Source organism: Octodon degus, unplaced genomic scaffold, assembly GCF_000260255.1.
Source record: "Octodon degus isolate 3935 unplaced genomic scaffold, OctDeg1.0 scaffold00002, whole genome shotgun sequence".
Taxonomy (NCBI): Eukaryota; Metazoa; Chordata; class Mammalia; order Rodentia; family Octodontidae; genus Octodon; species Octodon degus.
Genome location: NW_004524578.1, coordinates 35,230,244 through 35,256,244, shown reverse-complemented (window position 1 = coordinate 35,256,244; position 26,001 = coordinate 35,230,244). Strand labels below are relative to the sequence as shown.

At 36.1% G+C, this 26,001-nt stretch overlaps 1 protein-coding gene across 2 annotated transcripts in view; it reads left to right on the top strand.

Moving 5' to 3' along the window:
• The first annotated feature begins 55 nt into the window (after positions 1 to 55).
• Nipbl (NIPBL, cohesin loading factor) overlaps positions 56 to 26,001 on the top strand; it is a 194,191-nt gene continuing 168,245 nt past the window's right edge. For both annotated transcript variants that reach the window (XM_004623432.2, XM_023711959.1), the window contains exon 1: positions 56 to 467. The gene's annotated coding sequence lies outside the window, so the exon portion shown is untranslated. The remainder of the gene's footprint in view (positions 468 to 26,001) is intronic.

The window sequence follows — 26,001 nt, the reverse complement described above, 5'->3', positions numbered from 1 at the left end:
GGTTGTTAGTGTTTGGCGCCGGCGGAGGGAGTCATTCCTGCAGCTGCACTTCCGGTCGGCATTTTGTTCTGAGAGGGAGAGACGGAACGAGAGAGAGAGACACACAGGGCTCCTTCCCCCCGCCCTCCCCCCCCTCCCTCCGTCGGTACCGACTCACCCGACACCACCAAGCCGCTGGGAGGGACGCCCCCGCCGGCAGGAGGATTGGTTCCCGGGCCCGCGGCGATGTCCCCCCGGTAGCTCGGGCCCCCGCTCGGGTGTTTGTGAGTGTTTCTATGTGGGAGAAGGAGGAGGAGGAGGAAGAAGCAGCAGCGATTTGTCTTCTCGGCTGGTCTCCCCCCGGCTCTACATGTTCCCCGCACTGAGACGGAAGAGGAGCCGTAGCCACCCCCCCTCCCGGCCCGGATTATAGTCTTTCGCCACCGCGGCCTCGGCCTGCTCCCGGATTCGGACGCCGATTCGCCCAGGTAAATTCCTGCTCTTTATCTCGGCGGCGGCGGCGGCGGCGGCGGCGGCGGCGCCAGGTCCTCAGCGGCGCTCTCCGCGCTCCCCTCCCCGCCGTTTCCGTCGTAGCGGCCCCGGGTCTCCTCCGCGGGCGAGTCGAGAGTTCGCTCCTCTCCGGTGGCAGCCGCCCTGGGTGGCGGTGGCTGTGGAGCCGCTCCCGGCCGCTCCCGTGCTGGGGACCGGGCTCCCGCCGGGCGGCCGGGGAGGCGTAGGCCCGGCGGAGAGCGCAGGCCGCGGGCCAGCGGAATCTACTTGAGCTCGGGGATTAGGAGAGCGCCGGGCTGAGCGGAGCGGCTGCTGGTCGGTGACAGGCCTCGCCCGGGAGAGGAGCCGTAGCTAGCGAGGAGGCGGAAACAATACAACTAACAGCAAATGTGCGCCGATCGTCCCCATATTTACAACTTTCCCGGTCCGGGAGTGGGGAACGTCCCAGTGAAACAAACAACCCCCCTTCTCCCCCCTGTGACCCCACGAAGGGAGGAAGTAGTTTCAGTTAGCGAGCCCAATGTAAATACTCAGACGCGAAAACCGTGGTAATTCTTTCTCTTTGCAAAACTTGTTTGCACGTCGGAAAGTTAATAAGGAGTCGTTTTCTTTTTAAAATAATTAAATAACCCACATCAATATTTAATAGAGAAAGCCATAATGTGGCAGTGACTGTCCCCCCCCTGCCCCCCGGAGTGCTTTTATGTTGTTTGACAGTGCGTGTTGCACATGGACTTTTAATTCAAAGTCAAGTATAAAGTACTTGACAGGTTTACTCTGCCACCTTATATTTGTATGCGTTATATAAGGACAATTTTAAACGACTGTGCATAAAGCACTCAGGTACTTCCTGACCCAAACATGTACAAGCATACAAAGAATTTAAAATGTTCCGAGCATTGTGCTAAGATAAGGATTAAGACGAATTTTCTTTAAAAAGAGAGAAATTAAGTAATACTTAAAAATCCTTGAGAGATTTTTGAAAAAGAAAGAAGGTGCCATCCTTTCATGTCAGGGCAGATCTTCTTGAGGTCCCAGGGTTGTCATTGGCTGTTTGTGCCATGATGTTTGACTGTGTAATGAGAGAGGTGTCGTTTTAATAGGTCAAATGTATCTGTAAATGCTGGAGAAAAATATCAGTTCTATCTCAACAAGTTTAGTACGGGATAAGTGTTGAGAGCTTGTTTGTGGAGGCCTTAATAGATTAATATAAGGGGGGGCGCAGCCAGTTTAAAAGTCCTCGGTCACAGAAGTTGCATAGAAAAATACTATAAATGTACCTGGCTTACTCTCTTTTGATACTTTGTTTCCTATTCAATGAGGAAAACCCTCGTTGGTTAAAATAAAGCAACGCTGCTCAATAAAGTTCCTTGTTTTACTAGTGGGTGCCACACTGCCTCGAAATTTTTTGTTTCTTATTAAATTATTATTGTCACTGTTGAATAAGTAACTTTTCTGAACCTCGTTTTTGAGTTTAGCATCCTGCTTACAGCAAATTGTTTCACATTTCCTACAAACGTACGGATAAATGTTAGAAAGAGTGAAGTTAATATAGCTGTCACGTACAAGGCATGTTTTTAATGCTGTAAATCCGTGTAGTAGTCAGTAGCGTGTCCGTGATTTGTATTGGTCAGGGAGCAGTTTGAATTTTAAAAAGCCTGAAGCTCCTGCTGAGCCCCAATCCCGGCCTCCCTCCCTCCCACTAATCTCCCATTCCTGTCTTTGTGCTGCCTGCTCCTGTTAGACAGTTTGCTACGGGGCCTCTGGCCTACAGTGGGCTTGGGGGGTGCGGCGCGCGGGTGAGGGGGGACATGGTAGGGAGAGAATGCATAAGGGAGGAACTTTGCACATTTTAAGAGAAAGCTGAGGTGGGGGGACATGGGGTGTGGTAGGGCTTCATTATAAATGTTTAAAAGGTTTTCTTGTGTTTCTGTTGTCTGCAACTTTTACTCATTAAAATACTAAGATGTTTGTTAAGGGATGAGTGTATTTCCACTATAGATGGAAAGAACAGTTCTTGTTTTAGATTTCCTCAGAAGCAACTTAGGTTTAGAGCTTTATAAAGGGAGCCTTATGCAGATGTTTGACTCTGTTAAATATCAGTTTCATCTTTTTTTTCCTTGGGACTTTGGAATTAGATCATAGTTAATTATTCCTCTTATTTTCCCAGTTCTACATGTCTAATACAGATCCTGTGATAACTTTCGTTAAGATAGCATAAACATTTCCTTAAAATATACTTGAAAATGTCGTTTGGCTTGAAGCATTTAAATTGCTCATTTTTAAAAGAGAAACTCAAAACTTGAACTTTAAATTTTTGGTAACACTATCGAAGAAGGTAATTTGTGTTCCACTGATGGTCTGTTGGACCTCTCCTGTATTGAGATACTCGCCAGGGGCAAACCTTGTACGGTGTTTCCTTTTTTGGAGAAAAAAAAAAAAAAAAAAACAGTCAGTGAAAAGGTACAAACATTATGTGTCCCAGTATTCTTAAAACTAGTTACATTATTTAACTTGAAGACAATCTTAAAATAAATAATGAAAATCTAGTAAATGCATGTTGAACATTAATTATCTGCAGGTGTTTTGAGAAGTATATAGAAAGCATCCTTTTTAAAGCCATTTAAATATTTGTTTATTGAAGTCATTTGAGTGCATTTTGGAAGCTGTGCTAGGTATGGTTATACTACTGTCTATATTAAAAAATATATTTTCGAAGGACTATTTGAGATTCACTTTAGAGATGAAAAGTGAAACTTTTTGCAATAGTAGTAAGCAATTTGGCTCTGCACAGTGATCATTATTAAATTTCAGAAATATAACCAAAACAAGACACTGAAACATGAAAACAGTTAAGGAGGAACTGGAGTACCAGACACAGACACAAACATGTCCTTTCTAAGGCTTCCTAAACTAATGCTATATTTAATTTTTTGGTACCAATAAATCATCAGATCATCATGGAATACCTGAACTGTCTGTGTTAGATTTTGACATAGCTTATTGTGCTATTTCTGCTTTCTCAAAATCAGATGCATAATTAATAATAGATGAGTAAATAAAAAACTTGTTTGTTTTTTAGGTGATGTCATTTAACTTTTCTATTGCTTCTAAGGAAAAGCACATGTAAATAATTCTAAAATATTAAGCTAATATTCCACTTTTGTATTAGGTGATTGGGAGATTTGAGGTAAATAACATTTTATTTAGAGAACTGTAGTTGTAATTATCACATTTATTTGCCATAATGTAAATAAGAAAGTACTGGCAAAGTACCTTGATAGAACCCTTATAATTATTTCACTTAAGATGCTTATTTTAATATTCTAAGCATAGGGAATTGGCTTTGGCGGCAGTTTATGGCCTTATAACTTTCAAAGATCAATTTTTAAGCATAGTTTTTCCTATTTTCAACAGTTGTCATTTACATTACTTTTTGTTTTTAAACTGTTCCTTCAAGGTGACCTGAGTCTATTTAGAAATTTTCTCATGTTTCTGTGAGAGAAATAGCCAGCATGATTTCTAATTTTTGACAAAAAACTTGACACTAGAGACCATGTGATTTTCGTAGATTCCTGGAGTGAATCAGTTGAAGATAGAACTCTGTGACATTTACTAGTTTTTTTAAAATAGATTATGTTGCTTTAAGAAATGTCTGAGCTTTGATTTTGAAGGTAGGTGTTGCTTAGTACTGACACTGATACCATTTGTGACTTTGTCAATTATCTGAGTTCAAGTTAGTTTTCTCTTTTTCTTTGAGAGATGATAACTGTTCCTGGTTGTGTTTCCTTGTTAAGAAAGTAGAACTTTTACATTAGAAATCCCAGCAGCCTTGAGTGTATGTGTTTGGTGTTTGATTGACTGCTTTTATTTTCATATGTCCCTACAGAGAAGTATAAGTGAGTAACCATACTGTTGTAAGTGATACTAATATCTCCTGAAATGTTGGGTTTTTACATTTTTATTTTAAAAATTACTAGAGTGAATTTTACTGTTTCTACTAGTCTAAAAGCATCTTTTAAAGCCATGTTTCTTAGTTGAAGGCCATCATTGTCTTTATAAAAATTATTGTATATGCTTCAGATATTTTGCCTACATAAGTAATAAAAGTAATTTTAGATATTCGTCTTTTATGTAATTTTGATTTGGTGTAAATCTGGAATTAATTTCAGTGGGTTGGGTTTTGTAAGTTTGCATTGTCTTTAAGGCATGTTGTTTTCTATTCTCAAGTTGATATTAAGAGGAATTTACTTTATTACCATTGCCATATAGTTTTTACCACATAAGATTTTGAGGGCTTATTGTCTGCAGGAATTGTGTTAGCTATATGCCTATAGTATTATCTCATTTAATTCTTCTAGTAAGCTTATGAAATAAAAACGGTGATTGTCCAGCTTACAGACAGAAGAAAAACTGGAAAAGTTTAGAAAATTACCCAGGTGTGTGGGTGTGTGTGTGTCCCATAGTAGGGATGGAATCCAGAGCCTTTTTATTGGCCTATATCCGCAGTCTTTTGTCTATTGATTTTTTTTCAGACAGGGTTTTGCTGTCAGTAAATCACATGGGCTAGGCTGGAATTTGGGTGCTCCTGCCTTGGGCTCTTGGAGTGCTGGGGTAACATAGACACGGCCAAGGAGATCTGGCATGCCTGTAGGCTTACAGGTAGTGAGTGATCCGTCTGATTTACATTTATTTTTAAGGATTTAGGACTCTGCATTTCTAGTTTTATTAAAATCTTAGTATTCTTTTGTTTGCTCAAGTTTTAAACGCCATGCAGTCAAAAAAATTATATGCGTCAGGCAAAGACACTAAAATAGAAATCAGGCTATAGATCCTAGATGTGTGTTCTTGTTTATTTATTTATTTATTTATTTTGTCAGAACTGGGGATTGAACTCAGGCTCTTGCGCTTGCCAGGGAAGTGCTTATTCCACTGAGCCATCTCCCCAGCCCCTAGATGTGTGTTCTTGAAATGAGCAGATACTTATTATCTTTTAATTTTGTTAAAAGGTCTATAAATTTTTTAACTTCTAAGATTTCATATTGACATCTATTTGACAAATAATTAAGCTTTAGACCAGATTCAGCTTTAGAGAGTGACTTCATTCATAGAAATGTGTGTGACCAATTGTATAGTAGATGCTTAAAAGTTACTATGACTAATATATACTTACAACATTTAACTACTTTTTTAAAAAATCTTTTGGTGAGTCGCTATTTTCAAGGTAAATTTGTATTTTTAAATACAGTAGGAAAATAATATTTAATAAGATTAATATTAAATGTCATGTTTAGTGCTTTTCTGTTTGTAATATGTAATATTCTTGAATGATTCCCATGTGCCAGAAACTGGGCTGGGGCTTTATATGAATTTTATTTTTATTATTTTAAATTTTGAGATGGAGTTTCACTTAGTTGCCCAGGTGGGACTTGAACTTGTGCTTTTTCCAGCCTCTGCCTTCCAAAGTGCAGTTTTCTTAATTCCTTGAGATATAGTATGATGGTGGCTTAGTGACTAAATTGAGTTATAGCATGATTAAGTGACTAGTCCAAGATTGCACAGCTAGAGAGTATACAAAAATGAAAAATTTCACAGTGGGTGCTTTATTCAATAGCCTTAACAACTACACTATATATCATAATTTGTATATCTCAGTTTACTCAGTGAAGTTAGTTTAATGTTCTTATTTTATAAATATGAAAATTGAAGTTTGTCCTGGGTGGCACCTCAAGGAAGTGTTAAGAGGTAGAATTCGAGGTCTGGCCAAATAGCTCAGCAGATTAAAGTGCCTACAAGCAGGCGCAGGGGCCAGGGGTTCAATCCCCAGGCCTGCCTTGCTGCCAGACCCAGGGCTCATAGTGACACCTTGAACACCCTGTAGACCTTCCCTAAAAATACGAGAGGGGGAGGGGGAGGGAGAGGAGAGAGAACACTTGATTATAAAGTAGACAGTGTGTATGGCTTATCAGTAGATCATCAAAAACTTTTTCTTGTGGTACTGAGCACACACTATCACTAAGCTACATCCCTGCCCCCTCAAGATAATTTGAAGAGAATTCTTCAATGTTTGCTTAGTTGATTGGTAATTTAACTGTAGTCTTTTGAAAACAAACTTCATTACTCTGTCAAGTGTAGATATGTAGTCCATAGATGTGTAATGTGTATTATTTGTATCATGTGTATCGTATGTACATAGATATCGTAGGTAGCAACTTTGTTTTCATGACTTCTTTCTGATTCCTGAGTTATTTTTTCTAAAATGATAAACATTAAAAAAAATTCCCTAACAATATATTAAACCTCTGAAATAAGTTATGTCATGAAATAAATTACATTCCTGTCTTACATGTATGAAACATTATTTCACATATATACCAAACGCCTTTAAAGTTTTCTTTTGTATGTTTGCTCTTTCTCAGAAAGGAATCATTTTTTTAGAACTTAGGAACATAAAATTAGCAGTATTGATTCGTTTTTTAAGAATGTATGTATTGTTATATCCTGAGAAATTCAGAAGTTATGACATTTTAAAATGCTGAATTCCTTTTTGTTAGACTTAAGTATTTAGGTCATTTGTCTTAGTTCTAAAGAATCATGCAATCTTATGCAGATGAAATGAAAAATTTTTTTTACCATTTTAAAAATGCATATTGTTTTACATACCTTAACTATAACAGTTTCCAAAACACTAGTGTGTTATTATTCGGGATATAAGTTATTTTAAAAATATCATTCTTAATGTTTATGATTGTTATTTACTATATTTAATTTCTTATTTGCAAAACAAAAAATAACTTTGATACTAATCCTAGCCAGGAAATACATCACTGAGTTTTCTCAACAGTGTTATTTGGCAACTCTTTCAGTATTTAAACTTGCTTTTAGTTGTCTTTCATCTGACAGGATTGTGGGTTCTCAATTTCAGCTAAAAAAAATTGGTTACCATCTGACTGTAAGCTATATATAATTTAGTTTCTACTTAATAGCATACCTTTCTTTGCATTTTTCTGATCATTTATTCCTTTTCATAGCATTTGTTCAGTTTATTATGTATATCTATTAATAAAATAATTTGTTCTATGTCTACTGGCCATAGAGTGCTTGACCTGTTTTAGATAATAATAAAACTTTTTTGATTTGTTGGAATTGAGCTGTATATTTCCTTTCTTTTTTTTATTTTGAAGTATTAGGGACTCAAACTCAGTACTGTGTCTCGAAACCTAAGATTAGTGAGTGGCAAGTATAATTCTGTTAATTTCAAAATAAAATTTTCCTGGATATATTGTAGGTACCTTCTTGAGTCTTACGTCTTTGAGCTAAATGCATCATGTATATGCCTAACACTACCTATGTAATATAACTTACGTTTAAAAAGAAATCAAATAAAAAGGAGTTTCTTTTTAGACTGTTAAAACTGTCAAGTGTAGGAAGGGTTTTTTCTTCTGGTCCTTTGGGTAATACAATTGAAGATAAGATATGGGTGTTTATTGCAAAAAGCTAGATATCTAAATATTTTCTTTTATTAAACTTATTTTCAAATTTTCTTTTTTGTATCTTAGGAAAGGGTCTACAGGGTGTTCAGGGTCTGGCTACTACATTGGACTCCTAGTGATCCGCCTGTTTATAGCCTCCCAAGAGCTGGGATTACAGGCGCACACCACCACGCCCAGTCTCAATTGGTCTCAATGCACTCGGGACGGGGCTGGCAAGCAGATCAAACCCCTGATCCCTGAACCTGCTTGCAGGCACCTTAATCCTCTGAGCTTATTTGGCTGGCCCTAATTTCAAATTTTCTTTGCTAATTGAAGTATTGTGTTTAATAATACAGATAAGTTGAATTATTATTACCATAATAAGAAATACATTATAGCACACTGAAAATGCTATTTAACTAAAATAGTGATTTGATGGCTATATATGAAAACAATTAGATTTATTGAGCTGTAATTTATGGAGTAAAATTCACATTATAGGTCTTCAGTCAGATGATTTTGAAATACAGTTTGCAACCCTAACCTATACAACCAGAATATTTCCATTATTGGAAATAATGGCTAAAATAGGCCATGTGTCCCTTTGTAAGCAGTTTCCTATCTCTACAACTGCCCATGTTAACCTGATCTGATTTTTGTCCATAGTTTTACCTTTTCTAGATTGCCATATAAATGTAATTGTATACTGTACAGTCTTTTGTGTTTTGTGTCTTGTTTCTTTTACTTAGCTTTTGAGATTCATTCATGTTATTGCATGTACAGTGGTCCAACACTTACTGCGGAGATTATGGTCTAGACATACCTGCAATAAGTGAAAACCAATGAAGTGGCAACCTTGTATTTATTTTAGTATGTATATGTATCTTAAGGCCTTATAAACTCTTCCCACACTCTTATCCTTTCCCACACTTTGAAAAACACTTAATGTTCTTAAACATTTTCTAAACTCGTAAACCTATATAATTTTAACATGCACACTGTATTAAACTGCAAAATCCCACGAAATAGCAAAAAATCAGTGATAAATAATTTTGATTAATTTTTGATAACCCGCGAAACAGTCCATGAAAGTCGAACCGTGAAATAGCAAGGAACTACTGTATTTGTAGTTGGTTATTGAATTTTGAAGGTGTTTAAATTGTACTCTTAACTTTGATACTACTCTTACTGGAATATTATTAAAGATAACACTTTGGACAACCGTATCTACTCCTCTCAAAGCTTAGCAGCTGCCTTATTATTTAATATTTTACTTGCCTATTTTTACCTGTAACTTCCCTAAAATCTGGTACACTTGACATTTTTATCATTGTTATTACTTTTACTATTATTTTGTTTGAGACAGAGTCTTGCTATTTAGTTACAGCTGGCCTTAAACACTCTGTGTCGCCCAGGGTGGTTTCACACGTGTAGTTATATCCCTGCCTCAGCTGCTTGAGTGCTGGGGTTACAGATGTGCATCACCATGCCCAACTAATTGACAGTAGTATTACATGGCATAAAGACTAAAACAAGAAATGAGAAATGATACAATAGATTGCCAATAATTGTACATTTAGTTTAATGTTTTAAAAATATAGCATATTGGATTACAGATGAGGAAAGAGCCCTTTTCTTTGAAGTCCTCCACCCCTACTCCCAACTTTTTGAAACAACTTTCTCTCTGGTTCAGGAATCTTCTGTTATCATATTCCTTATGTCTTGGCCTCTCAGTTTTAGATTGTTTTTCTAAGAACAGTTCTGTTTCTGTCTATCCCTTTTGTGTTCCCAAGGTGATTTTTTTTTTTTTTTTTTTTTTTTTTTTTTTTTTTTTTTCTGAATGGTGGGGGGCTGGCATGGCATGTGGAACTAGGGATCCGGATCGAACCGTGGTCGCTGCGCTTTGCTTAAGTTTGCCTAAGCAGGTGCTTTAGATCACTGAGCTGTCTCACCAGCCCCCACCCCCTCAAGGTTATTCTTCAACCTTAGTTTTATTGACTGTTTCTGTTGATCACATTTATTCACAAAACTTCCTACAAACTACCTATAAACTGACTCACAAATCTGTATTTTTCTTCTGAGTCCCCGATCTATCTAAAAAGCGCCTCTTGATAATCCCACAAATACCAGAAATTTGAAAGTATATAAATCCAAATTCAATTCTTCCTATCCCAAAAGAAAGAAAACAATTCTTATATGAAGCAAACTATTATTTTTATTATCAACTCATTTGCCTAAACTAAAAATTTGAGATGATCTTTGTCCTATCTCCTTTACTGTACCTCCACTCATTGTTTACCCAGTTCTAATGTTTGTAATACTTGCCTGCATATCACTTGAATCCATCCTTCCTCCAGTATTTTAATTCTTGAGTGTGGATCTAAAGCTGATGCTTGTCTGATTGATTAATTTGAGTATTTTAAGAAACACTTAGAACTAGCTGTAAAATATTGTATTTATTGTTTGGATACTTCTTGCTTAGCCTGACATTTAAAATTATTTACATTATATAACCTAAAAACAACTGTCTTTATACCTTTCCATTATGTATTTAAAACCTAACACTTTCATCCACTATTACCAGCTGAAACAAATTCAGTCTTTATCATTCCTTGCCTTGGTTTTATACTAGCATGTTTCATGGAAGTATATGCTCATTTCAGTACCATTCATGTGTTCAAGAAAATGGGAATATGGGAGGAAAAGCAAAAGAGGGGCCATTTAATCAACGTTCCCATTTTGTGGAAACAAGTGTACTAGAATAATATTTTCACTTTGCAGATGACAGAAAACTAGAGAAACAAATGCCATGGGATATTATACCCGAGCTGCTAGGCATGAGGCATGAGAACAGTATTAATGGCAAATGTCAGATATGTTATGACCTTATTACTTGTTTCTGAAATTGTGGGTTAGGATATTTCTTAGAATAAGTTTTCCCCTCTACTTCTTAATTTGTACAAAAGAATTTGCTTAGAGTTACTCACTTAAATAATTCCGAATATCTTCTGTGAAAAGCATCTTAAAATGTAATGCTACCTTGAAAATGTATAGTTTTTATATTTGCTCTGCCCTAACTACCATATTTTTAAATACATGGAATGAATCCAGAGGCAACTTACAATGGCTGAAAGGTGCCTCAGTGTAGTAGTCTTTAGATTCCTACAGCGTTTACCCATACTGAGAACTCAAGAAATAAATTTTGTATTTTTCAAATTTAGAATCCTCCCTCAGCCTCCCAGAGTGCTGGTATTACAGGTGTGTGCCTTCACACTGGACTAAGAAATAAATGTTGAATACACTTGAATGTATCTCAGTTTTGGGATATAGAACTAATTGGAGAAGATAAGATATGGCTTGCTAAAAATACTGAGCAAGTCTTTCTAAAAGACAAAAAAATCTAAGAAAGTCTTCAGTCTTTTGCAGTTTGTTTGCAGAACCGTTATTATGGTTCATAATGTATTTTAGGGGACCACTCCACTGTCCTCAGCCTTCAGATAAGGAGATTTGAAAACTAAAATTTAAAATTATTTATTTGTAATAAGTTTGTCACTGGCCTAGAAGGAAGTTGTATCTGAATCTTTAATGTGTTAAGTAGCTGTTGAGTCATGTCATCAGCTGTGCTAATTATCATATGGTTTTAATGGTTGTGATATTTTCAACTAGAAGATATCCACCCAGATTTTAGTGTTGTCAAAGAAAAGTTTCAGTTCAGTAACACTCCATTCCTTTCCCTTAGTTTTCTTGGAAGTCAAAATTGTGTATACTTTTCTGATAGGCAAAACTAGATTGTGGAATTTAGGAGTTTCTTAGTCAAGAAATTTAGAGATGAAGATTTCGTAATTTTTATTACAGAAGTAATATGGTAGAAAACCTGCTGCTTTTCAAATTTTATATATTTCCTACTACATTTTTCTTTTTTTCAGATTAAAGAGTGAATTTTCTTTGTATAATTGCTTGATGGAATGTTCCATCATTCCAGGGTTTCTGAGAAACATTGCTTTGTCTTCTGGTGCAAATTACATTAGTCTTCTCATGAAATCTGAACTCATCTCTTAATTGGTTGATCTGCATTCTTCCTTGTTTGATGTGTTCATTCCACTGGTTTTGTTTCTCTTTGTTGACTCTGTCTAGAATATTCTTCAGTATTTTTTGGAGTCCTGGCTTAGTGTTCATGTAAATGTTTTAAGGTGTTTTGTGTAACGTCTTTTTTTCTCCATCCATATTAACAGATAGTTTTGTAGGATATATGTCTTTGTTTGTAGCTTTTTTCTATTAGGGCTTAAAGTACTTTGTTCAAAGTTCTCTAGGTCTTTAAAGTTTTTGTTGAGAAGTTTGCTGTAGTCCTAATGTAAAAGTCCTAATTTACTTTTTTAAAAAAAATTTTATTTATTTATGTGTGTGTGTGTGTGTGTGTGTGTGTGTGTGGCCAGCTCAGTCCACCAGGGGGCGGGGCTGGCTGGCATGTGGTGCTGGAGGATTGAACTGCGGTCCCTGTGCTTTGCTCAGCTTGTTCTAAGTAGGTGCTTTAGACCACTGAGCCATCTCACCAGCCCCAACTTTTATACATGACTTTTTTGCTTTTCTTTAAGAACTTCAGACTTTTTGTTGGATATCTTGGATTTAGACTATGGTATGTTGTAAGGAACTTGTTTTTTTCACTGTACTTTTATGACATTCTGCTGTCTCACCTACCTTTACGTACGTTGTGATCTTTCCTCACATTTGGAAAATTTTTTGTTATGATTTCTGTATAAATGGGCATTTTTATTTCATGTCTGCTATCTTCTCACTTCTTGTAACCCATCATCTACTAGTGAATTTCTTCAGTTTCTCCTTCATCATTTTGTGCAGCTGTAGAGTCTGGTGTTTGCCTTTTTTCTTCACTGGTGCTCCCTGGATCTACAGTTTTGTAGAGATTTCAGTTCATAGTCAGCTGGCTCCATTGTAGGGTGGCATGGAAGAGAAGCATCGAAGAGGAGAAATAATTCACAGTGTGGCCGGCAGGAGATAGCAGCAGCAGCAAGTAGCCTAGATTTCTCTATAAAAATTTCTGTATGGGTATATTATGTTTAAATATATGTATTCATGGAATAAACAGACACATTTTTCTTTTAAGATTGTATCATAAAGATTTTCCTGGTTTCCTGAGTAGTAGTAGTATTCATAACTAAAAATCACCAATATTTTGTCATTGGATGAACCATGATTTATTCTTTCTTCTAAAGGCTGTCAATGTTTTTCTGTGTAAATGATGAAGCAGAGAAGATTTATATATGTGTAAGTGTCTTGTTTGTTTCCATTTCAGGGCTTTATCACTTAGAATAAAATTCTAACAGTAGAATTTTAATTTGAGCAGAAATATTTGAAGCACCTCCACCCCAAACTGGGAATTGAACCCAAGCCTGTGCATGCTGACAGGCACTGTACTACTGATACCCCCTCCATCCCCTCTTGAAAATTTTGACATTTTGAGATGGTCTTGTTAAGTTGCCCAGGCTGGCAGCAAAGTTGCTATCCTCCTGCCTCAGTTCTTGAGTAGTTGGGATTAGAGGCGTGCCCTGCCCCCCCACTACTCCCCTACCCCCCCCCGTCTGACCATATTTATAGCTTTTAATACATATTCCAAAAATAGTTTTACCCTCTTCCACTCTTTATTTTCATTCGTCTTCACTTATATAGCAAATTTATTTTATTTTATAGAGAACCCACTAATCCTATTAAAATTATTCTTCAGTTATTTAAATGATCCCCTCCCTTGTTGTACTTGTGATCTCATTTTCATACACCTTTTTCAACCTCTTAATGATAAAAATGATGACTTTTTCAAACTGAGTGTATCATTTAGAGATATTATATAGTGAAATTAGCATGAGATTGAATGTAAACTAGTTATTGTACTTACTAAGTGACATTTAGAGCAATTCTTAACCCAAGTTCATTTTTAGAACTGTAAACTGAAGTAGTTCTGAGCTTTTAAGTTCTGAGGATTGAACCCAGGACCTTTTCACTGAACTGCATCTCCTTCTCTTTTTATTTTATAGACAAAAAGTGGAATAGGGATTCTCAATTGGAGCATACTGAAAGTCAGTTTCTAGATAAGGACCTATTAGTTTAGTAGTTTAAATTCGAAACAGTCACAATTGTGTGGACATGAACATGATTTGGGATGCATTCTTTTGTTCATCAAGTATTATGTGTATCCCAGAACTATCAGGCAAGCCTTGGAAATGGTGAAGTAAAAAATTTCAGCCTACTCATCAAAAATATTACAATCTATAGAGTAAGGCTTATTGTCAGGCACAAAAACAAAAATCATGTTGTAATATGTAAGTTTGTGATTAAGATGAACAAAAATGGTGCTGTAGGAGCAGAGAGGAAGTCGCCTAATGTAGACTAGTATGGAACAGAAGTAAACCAGAAAAGTCTCTTCGGAGAGATGATCTGTGAATAGGTTTTTGAAGGCTGTTTGTCAGACTTAGGAGCCTGAGGCAACAGTTTGATTTTGGAAACTGAAGATACCTTAGATTATTATTAGCATATAAGTTTAAGAAGGGACATGGCAGAAAGATTTGAAACTACAGAAAGTGGCAGGGTATAGATTATGAAGAAATGTTTATAGTTGGCTCAGAAGTCTATATTTTTACTTCAAAGGTGCTGGGAGCTAGGGTATTGTTTAATAATGAAGTACATTTTGTAGTTTTAAAATACTGGAAAGCAGTCAGAAAAAAGGATGCTAATTAGGTCAGTGAAAGTTGGTGAGGTTCTCAAGACAGTGAGAATGTAGAGAAGGAAAAACCATAATGAATTCCAAAGAGCCTGGTTATAGTTTTGTGATTATATACAGATAGTTGGGTGTGGGAAAATGACAGCAGTCAAAGATGTCTTCTTTTTCTTTCAATTAGTACACTTGTAGCACATGTTTGCATTCCTTATACAGAATTGGTACTTGTACATAGCACATCTTAATTCCATTTCTAATGTCCTTTTCCATCTCTCCAGCCCCATCCTCCATCTTTTGATGCCCTTCCCATTTCAGAAACATGACTCCCTACTTCTTGTTGTCTTTTATTTTGCACTTTATATAATTCAGCTTTTTCATGTAAGAAAAAACAAACGATTAAGTTTGTATGTCTGACTTACATAACTTTAGGGTTTCAAGGTACATCTATTTTCTTGCAGTATAACTGAAGTTTATCTTTATGGGAGAGTAGTACTCCATTGTGGTATAAATACCACATCTCCTTTATCCCTTCATCTTTTGATGAATACATAGTCTGCTTCCAAGATTTAGCTATTATAAACTATGCTGCTATGGACATGTGTGTGCCACTGCAGTATGATTCCTTTAATTCTCTTGGAAAAATACTTAGAAAGGGAATTTCTGTTTTCAGGCTTTATTTATTTATTTATTTATTTAAAATATATTTAGTACAGGGTCTACCAGGTCTCACTATACAAATCAGACTCACAGTGATCTTCCTGTTTTTAACCTCCCAAGCACTGGGATTACAGATGTGCAGCATCACATCCAGTCTCTGTTTTCAGTTTTTTAAGTAATCTCCATACTGATTTTCATAAGGGCCGGGAGATGGCTCAGTAGAATAAGTGCTTCCCTGGCAAGTGCAAGGGCCTCAGTTCAGTCCCTGGTTCCGCCAAAAAAATAAATAAACTACACATACTGATTTTCATACTGGTGTATTTGTTTACATTCCCACTAACAGTGAAGCCCTTCAGCCTCTCCAACATGCGTAATTATGGCCCTTGGAGGATGGAATACAAATCAAATCAGTTTGGGCTGCCTGTGAATAAGGTTATAGGCTACCAAAGCCTCAGATAGAATTTTGGAAGGAATAGACATTGATAATTTATTGGCTTGGCTAAATTCTGGATAGTAGCAATTATTTGATAATTACTTTCAAGGCTAACCTAGAGGTTTACCATCTTAAATCGGGTTTCAAAGTAATATGATAGGTCTTGTGCTTTTTAAAAATTTTTACATGGTTTAAATCACTAATAGATAATAGTACTGTATTTTCCCAATGCTTAGTTTTTTTGTATTTTATCTATATCATTTTGAGCTCGGAAATAACAGAATGAATTGTGCTTATATAACTTTTCTATTGTGTAAGTCTCTCTTGGGCCTTCCTGGTGTATTTGTTTATCTAGTTTAATCTCAGTATTGTCCCTTCAGTTGTTTTATACTAAATAATACATGTAATGAGATGTTACTCTATTCATAAGCAGATTCTCTTTATAATTACAATTAAAGGTCTTTTAAAATAATTTAAATGGCAGGTGCTTTTCAGAATTATAAAATGAGTAATAATTATAAGGCAGTCAAATTGATTTATTAAAAATAATTGACCGGTTGACATACTGTCAAAATAAAAATTTATTTCTTTCCTACTATCTAAGTACCTTTAAGCAAATATGTTAGGTTGTGTTGTGTGATACAGGAAATTGAACCTAAGCCCTTTACACTGAACTACGTCCCTGCCCCTTTAAAACGTTTTTTATTATAAGACGAGATCTTGTTAAATTGCCTGGACTCGGGTAGGACTTAGTGATCGTTCTGCCTCAGCCTCCCAGAGTACTGGAGTTTTAAGTGTGTATTGCCAAACCCAGCTTTATTTTTCTATTTGACTGTTCTGTTTTTGACTAGAAAGGTAATCCCTTGGATTACCTAGGGAAAATTTTCAAACTATAATCTTTTCCTAGAGCTGAAAGATACATTTACAAGTTTCTCCTTGGCTATTCCATTAGTCTTTCCAATCATTCAACAGTAATTAATAGAATAACTGCTGCTCACTCAGGAATGAAACTAGGTGTTTGATGCCAGAGCTTTTTCCCCGATTGCCCTTTAGAATTTTACGTTGCTGCCTAAAAGATTCCTGTATTTATTCTGTCCTGTAAAAACATCATCTGTGAGATTAAAAGAAACACAGACTCATGCAAATGGTTATGTGAATTAGAATTAACAATAGACATAGACTGGACAGATGTGTTTAGTTTTGCAGGATGAGTGGGGTAGGGGTTGCCAAATATTAAAGGGGAGATAGAATTGAAAAAAAGGTCAGAAATACTATAAATGAATATGGATTAGTGAAAAAGTTACAGCAAAAAAAGGAAAGAGAAATTACACAAATTCACAGAAAATTGTAAACTGATTAATACTGAAAGTGGTAATAAAGGTGTCTTGTATTTAGAAAGTTATGTTGTGTATGAACTATCCAAAAGTAACATGACTGCTGAGAAATATGCTGTACACTTAACAGTTCTCAGCAAGTATTTATTTTTGTTAGTTAGCATATAACTTTCTAAATGAAATTTGAGGGAAAATATATTGTTGAAAGTATTTCCACTTGAAAATCTGCTTATTAGTGTTTGAATTATTAAGAAAATATTTAATAAGAAAAAAGCAAAAAAAAAAAAGAGGGGGATGCGGGGAGATGGCTCAATAGAATAAGCACTTGCCTGGCAAGTGGAAGGGCCTGAGTTCAATCCCCAGTTCCACCAAAAAAATAAAAACAAAATAAAAAAGTAGTCAGATCAGTTTAAGTTACTCTGGTATTAAAATAGTGTCAGTATGTCTTCATACTACAGCGTGGCCATGTACTTGCAGTTCAGAAGCTTGCTTTAACACTAAAGATTATACCTCCAAAGGTATTGTACTGTATTACTATACTGTCATGTGTATGTGACAATATACATGGAAGAACAATTTACTTGAATATATGTAACTGTATTCCCCAAATTTAATAATTCATTTATATTTTCCTGCTTCACATCTTCACTTTTACTTCATTTGCTCTCCATTTGTCCTAGTCCTGCCTTCTTTCTGTCTTGATCTTACAGTATTTTTCACGATGGTGGGTGGCGTCTGAGAATCAACTATATTTTTTCCAGATTAATGTTTTTGTCTCCATTTCTTCATCCTCCAATTCGTGTGATCTTTTTATCTTATTATCTTATTCATTTATTGGAAATATGTCTTTATTTTTCTTGTTGCAAAAACAAAATACTCATCACCCACGAGTTAAAGAAGGAAAGGTTTATTTTGGCTCACAGTTCTAGAAGTTTCAGTCTGTAGTTGACTGGCTCCAAGGCAGGATGGTGTGGTAGAGATGACATGACAAGCAGAAGACAGCAAAGCCGCAAGCAACAGCATCTTGCCTCTCTTCTTTTAGTCCTTCAAGGCTACCCACTTGGGTAGTACCACCCACACCTAGGGTAGGTCTTACTGTTATCCACAGACAGAACTATGCTAAACCAATCAGTGATTAAGTAATCATGCCCATTAATCCTAGCATCACACAGTTTAATCCCACCACACACCCTCGATCCAACTACCTCTCCAAATACTCAGCTATGAGTACCTGAGGCCTTGGTGGGACATCTAGACACAAGCCATAACAAAATAGAATTTATTTCTTATTGAATATCAAGCTGAGGTTTATTTTGTTTCATTTTCTCTTATCTTAATCCAAGTATAAACTGTTTGAAGGCAAGATAAGCCTGCTTCATAAAAGTAGTTTGCCTAGCATTTGCTAATAACTGATGTAGCTCAGCTGGGCTAATTGGTAGAGGATTCAAAAATAATTTCACATTCTCACAAACTAAAACTCACCTTTTTAAACAGTACAGTTCATTTTTTACTGCAGTATGCAGCTCTATGGGGAATACCATAATGCTTGGTGGGGTGGTGTTTTTTCCTGTATATACCCACCCATGACAAAATTTCATTCATACATTAGTTACTGAAATATATTAATAATTACTAATAAAATAAAACAATTGTTGCCATATACTGTAATAAGAATTATGTAGATGTAGTCTCTTTTTCAAAGTACCTTATGTACTGTGCTCATTCTTGTGATGATACTTAAAGGAAGCACTTTGTAATGTACCTCTAGTATACCCCAATTGCTAATAGTGCTACTCTTGTGCTTTATAGCCATTATTAAGTAAAATAAGATTTCTTAAACCTTAAACATAAGCATTGCAATACCTTAGAGTTGATTTGATAGTGTGGACAGCTACTAAGTGACTAAGGGTAGGTAACACAGGATGGATATGCCAGCAAAGGGATGGTTCAGATTTGTGGAAAAATGGTCTGAGACAGGGTGAGACAGTACTACAGGATATGAGAGGGCAGAACATTACTTGCTGTTTAGAATGACATATAATTTAAACTTATAAATTGTTTATTTCTAGAATTTTTACTTAATATTTTCAGGATGTGGTTGATCGCAGGTAACTGAATTGAGCAAAGTAAAACAACCTATAAAAGGTGACAACTATATTTCAAATTTTGCACTGGTCGTTCTCTAGTTTTAGCAGACTTTCATCACCTAAAAAACCCCTCATGTCCATTAGCAGACAATCTTTATTCTCCTCTTGCTTCACTCCATGACAGTCTCTGGCCTACCTTCTATTGCTGTGGATTCTTTATTCATGTACCGGGAATCATACACTGTGACCTGGCTTTTTACTTGTCATCAATATTGTAGACTGTATTGGTACTATATTCCTTTTATGGCTTAATAGTACTCCAGTTTGTGGATATACTACTTTTTATTTGTACTTTGACATTTAGGTTTTCACCTTCTGGTTATTATGACTAATGCTGCTATAAAAATTCATGTACAGGGGCTGGTGAGATGGCTCAGTGGTCTAAAGCACCTACTTGCAGCAAGCTTAGCAAAGCACAGGGACCACAGTTCAGTCCCCCAGCCCCACATGCCAGCCAGCCGCGCCCCCTGGTGTGCTGAGCTGCCCCCCCCACACACACACAAATAAAAATAAATTTAAAAAAAATTTTAAAAAAAATTCATGTACAGGTTTCTCTGGCACAGCAAATCTCCTGGGTACATACATAAAACTGGAATTTCTAGGTTATATGCTCTGTTAACTGGAAGGAACCCCCGGTCTAATTTCCTGAGTGGTTGCACCATTGTTGCTCTTGTCAGCTATCTGTGAGAGTTCTCATTTCTCCATATCTTTGCTAGTACTTGTTATCTCACTTTGTCCATCTTTTAGTTTGGTTTTTTGATATTTGATTATTTAATCATTTTATATATTCTAGTTACAAGTTCTTTATCAGATGTGGTTTGCAAATATTTTCTTCTATTATATATCTTATCTAGTTTTTTTTTTTCCTTTGATTCCTAGTGCCATGGATTGTCATATCTAAGAAACCACTGCCTTAACTAAGGCCATGAAGCCATATCATTCTCATTCTTACATTTAAATCTGTGATCCATTTTGAACCAATTTTTTTTTACATATAATCTAAGCTGTAGCGAGCCAGCTTCATTCTTTTCCTTGTGCCTTTTCAGTTGCCCAGTATCATTTGTTGAATAGACTGCATTTAATAATCTTTCAACTTTGTCAAAAACTAGGTGAATATACATATAAAAGTTTATTTCTGAACTCAGTTTTATCCATTGATCTATCTTTGTACCCATTCTGCAGTGTCTTGATGACTATAGATTTGTAGTATGGTTTGAAAATAGAAATTTTGATTCCTCCAATCTTGTTCTTTCTCAAGGTTGTTTTGACTATTTGAGATGTCTCTTACTCATAACAGTTTTAGGATCAGTTTGTCAATTTTTACAAAAATCATTAAATCTGTAGATCAGTTTGGGGAGCATTGCCATCATAAGTCATGACATCTTCCAAACCATGATCATGGGATGACTTTTCATTTTTTTAAGCCTTAATTTCTTTTTGTTTTCAGTTTTCAGTACAAGCTTTCCTTAATTTTATTTCTGTATTATTGCTATATATACATGGAAGTGCAGTTGATTTTTGTATATTGATCTTGTGTCCTGCAACCTTGCTGAGTCTGTATAATCTAACTCATATTTCTCTTTTTAGAGACAATTTGTTCTTCACTTAATTCATTCTTACTTTCACCTGCCTGCTAGATACTGTAGGCCAACAGCAGCGAAAAGATGAATTTTCTTTTTGCCATATCTTGCTCCTTTGTGACTTGAACAAATTTCTACATGTATGAAAATGTTACCAGCTCAAGAAAATAATTTCAGGCACTAATTTATGTCCACCCCTTCCCTTAGTGCTGTGTGGCTGTAGTCCAGTACTTAAAGCAATTTGCTTTACCTGTAATAAGGCACCTCAACTGCTTGTGCAGAAATAAATACTTAAAATGGCAAATGTACATATAAAAAAGATGCCCAACCTCACTAGCAATCAGGAAAATAATTAGGAGTAAAACTAGTTGTTTTATGATGTGTTCTATTGATCAATAAAGATTAAGATACAGTTTTTAGAGCACTTCCAAAATTCTTGTTTGGTTTTTGTTTTCCAATCTCAATGTTCTTATCACTGACTTTTTGGAGTTGTTATAGATACAAGGATTGAATGGGTGAGCTTGCCTTTTATCTCTTAAATATATCAAATGCCTTATGTTATATACATTGTTTCAGTACTCTTGGAGAAAACCTTATACAGTAGATAGTATTTTCATTTTACTAGTGAGAAGATTGGTGCTCAGGAAGTTAAATAATTTGTCCCAAGTTACTCATTTGGAAATGGGGAAAAACTCAGTTTCTCTGATTCTAAAAATCTGTTCTTGGGATTGGGACTACAAAGCTCAGTGTCATGTTGCCTGGTTGGCCAGAACAGGTCCTGAGTTTGATTCCTGGCTCCAAAATAATCATCGTAATCATCGTCGTCATCATCATCTATTCTTGCTGTATTTTAGTGCTTTACAACTACTTTAAGGAACTTATGTTCAAGTTGATTATATTAAGCACAGTATTCCTTGGATCCTTTAGTCATGTTTAAAACAGAATTTTTAAATTGGATTTGATTTTACTTCAGAAAACTCTAAAGCCTTTGCCTTTAGAGATCAGACTTTTTTCCCTAATGCTGCTGTATTACCCAATTTGTTGTGGTTTCAAAATTTTCCTTAGCCTTACTTTGGGAGATGAGGTATTGAAACTGTTGGAGTCAGGCTATGCATTTAGAAATGAACAAGTGCACAAAGTAAAAGTCCTCTGAGAACTCCTTTTGTAGTTTATAGGGCATGAAATTATAGCTTAAAAAGGGGATTGGTAAAAATTGAAGAGCAAAATAGCTCTTGTTTTTTCCACGTTGAAGACTTCAGTTTTGCATTACGTTTGTCTTGCTTAAACGTAAGTGTAATATAACTGCCTTGTATATACACAAAATTCAAGTCTATACATAACTTCAAGTCTCATGTTATAATTTGCTTTCTTTGTGTTGTATCTTTTTGGAGGAATCTCATTCTCAGTGCACACCACTATATTATGTGTTCTGTTTGTTGAGTTTTTGAACAGTAGGATATCATAGACATTCAGCTGCAAGAAGTCATCCAAAACTTTGGATGTTATGGTGCCCTAATAAAAATGAACATTTTTCAATTTTAAACCTCAGTCACCCTTTCCATAATAGTCTATTTCTTCATTTCATGTATCCTCTTTTTTCCTTTCTTCTCTCTCACCAGTAACTTCAAGTCTCATTCCCCATGCCCTTTGAAACATCCCTTTCAGAGTAATCAGCTCTTTATTTTAATTTATTTTTTGTATTTCAGCCACAGAGTAAATTAATGATACTGTTTGGCCAGAGTTATAGAATATTACTTTCTCTTCTGTCTTCTCCTCGCCCTCCCCTCCCCCTCCCTCCTTCCCTTCTCTCTCTCTCTCTCTCTCTCTCTCTCTCTGTGTCTCTCTCTCTCTCTCTCTCTCTCTCTCTCTCTCTCTCTCTCTCTCTCGGGTTTGAATGTTTTACTTGCATTATTTAATCTTCCATACAATCTTTGAGATACAGATATATCTCTCCAAATTAGAAACTAATGCAGGGGGCCTGTCCATTAGCTCAGTTGTTTAAGTGACTGCTTAAACAAAGCAATTGGGTTGCTGTGGTTCTATCCCCAGTTCCTCAAGCCTTACCAGAACTGCCCTGAAGGCATCCTGAGCCAGCAAACAAACAAACAAAAAAGAACTAATGCATACTAAGAATGTGACTTATCCAAAGGATGAAAGGAAAATCCCAGAAACAATTCAAAGTGAGCATAATTAATGATGAATGCATGTTGATTCTAAGTTCTGTACTACTCTTAATTTCCTTAAGGTCAGAAACTTAATACTGTGCATGTTGCTTTATGTCTAGTTTCTACGCCCGTGCCAGGCATGTATAGCATATACTCAGGGTGTGTGTGTGGGGGGGGGGGTGTGAGTATTTGAATGAATAAATGAGATTGTAAGAAGCTGATTTATTACTCTTAGTAATAAGTCTTCTGGAGGGAATCCTTATTTATTTATTTATTTGTAAATGTATTTGGTACAGGGTCTCACTATGCAGCTCCGACTTGCAGTGATCCTCCTGTCTTCAGCTTTCTCAGGGCTGGGATTACAGGCATGTGACACCACTCCCAGTCTTGGTAGCCTGCTCAGCACATTTAGGGGGCAGGGCCAGCATGGCATGTGATGCCAGGAGTCCCTGTGCTTGCCTAAACAGGTACTTAGTCCGCTGAGCTATCTTACCAGCCCTCTAATTTCTTTTGCATTGAGATTTACCTTTTCTTGCCTTAGAATGACATTTTTGTCTTTGGTGGCAGGAAATTAGCAAGTTTCTATTTATCCTTTTAAGTTGCAATGTAGTGGCATCTTTTCTATAATGCTTCCTTTTCCTTGTCTCTTTGGCACTTGTTATTCTCTTTTCTGTCTTCTTTCACCTTTATTATGTATTATATATCAATTATATTGTAATATAGTAACTTTGTTCCTTTGCCCTGGGAATCTAATAGGTCAGAGAAGCGGGTAGGGGTAGGTTACATCATAGTCATCTCAGTTAATCTTACCTTAAATATGATTTCTGATGTTCAGTGGATGCTCCCTAAATTTTTGGACAGATTTCATATAGACAGGCTAAAAAATAGACACAGACCAGTGATGAGGCATTAATTCAAATGTTGTCTTTTCTCAATTACTGGCATTTCTGTTGATGTAAGGCTGATCCTTAGGTTATCAAAAATTTTTCCTTTAGATCGCTTTCTTATAGAATTATTATTATTTGAGGAGGCAGTACTTCAGCATCTCAAAACTACCACTAGCATTTTCTAAGTTTTTTTCTCCAAAGAAAATGATTTTTATTAGTACGTTTTAGGTATACATAATGATCACATGCGTCACAGGAAATTTGTATCTGTACATGATATAACTTCTTTATTCTAAGTTTTCTGATATTTTGTGAAGGAGATTTTAAAAATAAAAACCTAGGATATAAGTAAGTGATTCAATGACTAGTAATAAACACGTTTTTAAAATCTGTGTATAAAAAGCAGTATATTAGACTGAAATCCATAAACCTTAAATTATGTTATAATCTCTTTAATCTCTTACATGTACCATATAACTTCATGGGATTTATTTTGAGCTTCAGTTGTAATATGGATAGAAATGCACATAAATAAGGCTATTATGTTATTTCCACAAAAGTAATTTTGTTAAATAATGTAGTATACTATAGGTAAAGTGATTCTTTTTTTTTTTTTTTTTAAATTTTATTTATTTATTTATTTATGTGTGTGTGTGTGTGTGTGGCCAGCTCAGCCCACTAGGGGGCGGGCTGGCTGGCATGTGGTGCTGGGGGATTGAACCGTGGTCCCTGTGCTTTGCTAATCTTGTTCTAAGTAGGTGCGTTAGACCACTGAGCCATCTCACCAGCCCCTAAAGTGATTCTTTAGAATTAAAAAAATATACATATTAACAGCTTATTGCTGTGTAACAATTTAACAACCTTAAAACAGTAAACATTTATCTTGGAATTCCTGTGAGCCAGGAATCTTGATTGTAGCTTAGCTAGGTGCCTCTTACTCAGGTAGGTGTCTTACGAGGGTACTGGAGTCTTCTTATAGTCAGGGTGTCAGTGGACACCACAGCATCATCACAGGGCTTAGCCTTGTGATGGTAGACAGCCTGCTTTGGAATTTATTCGCTTGGCTCTTTGTGGGCCACACGTATTCTCTGGTTGCTGCCTGGGTACCTGAACTCTGCCACGAGGGCCTCACTTTGGAACTACTTACAACTTTGGATCTGACTTCCCTTATACAGTAAGAGAGGGCACCATGGCAGAAGCCAGTCTCTTCATAGTGTGTTCTTAGAAATGATATTGTCACTTTTGCCATATTTTGTTACAAACTTTTAAGTCCCGCACACATTCAGAAGGGAGGGGACCGCACAAGACCATGAACAACAAAGGTGCATCATAGGGAGCCATTATAGAGGCTGCCTGCCACAATCTCCCATATAGTTAGTGTGAGGATTCAATGTTGTAAAAAGTGAAAAGCTTCGCCAAAAATGAGCTTTTAGAACAAGTTTGAAGTTTTTGCATACCTGCCCCCATACTGGGGATTGAGTCTAGGGCCTTCACACTGTGTTATACCCCCTTTTTGGAGATAGGGTCTCACTAAGTTATAGAGGCTAGGCTTGAACTTGGAACCCTCCTGCCTCAGCCTCTGTGCTTTTCCTAGCTGCCTATGCTGATGAGACCCAACAAAAGCTGTATGTTCATTTATTCGTGGTGGCATACACCACGAATGAAAGACAATATGATTAATAACAGACCCATGAATATTTGATATGAAGACAGTAGAATACAGAAATAGTACATATACTCCAGCTGTCCCTGTATAAAATGTTCACATGCTAAAAGTCTTTTGAAATAAAATTGTTTTTATCTGGGAGTGAAGAGGTAAGATTACAGAGTGCTTTAGTATTTACTTTAGAATTCTTTAATCTTGAACACTTCCTTTTCAAGTAAAAAAGTCTTAAGTTAGTTATCCATATAATAACATTCTGCAAGCACATTTTATTTATAAGTATCTTTGGAGTTGTTTTTTGCTCTCTTCACTTACAGATTTCTAAATCAGAACCCACTCTTTATTGAGATTTGTTTTTAATTCTTAGTGTTAAAGCCAATCATTTATTCAAAATTTGACCACTAAGAAGAATATATGCAGTGTATTATTTGTTGAAAAAAAAAAATTTGT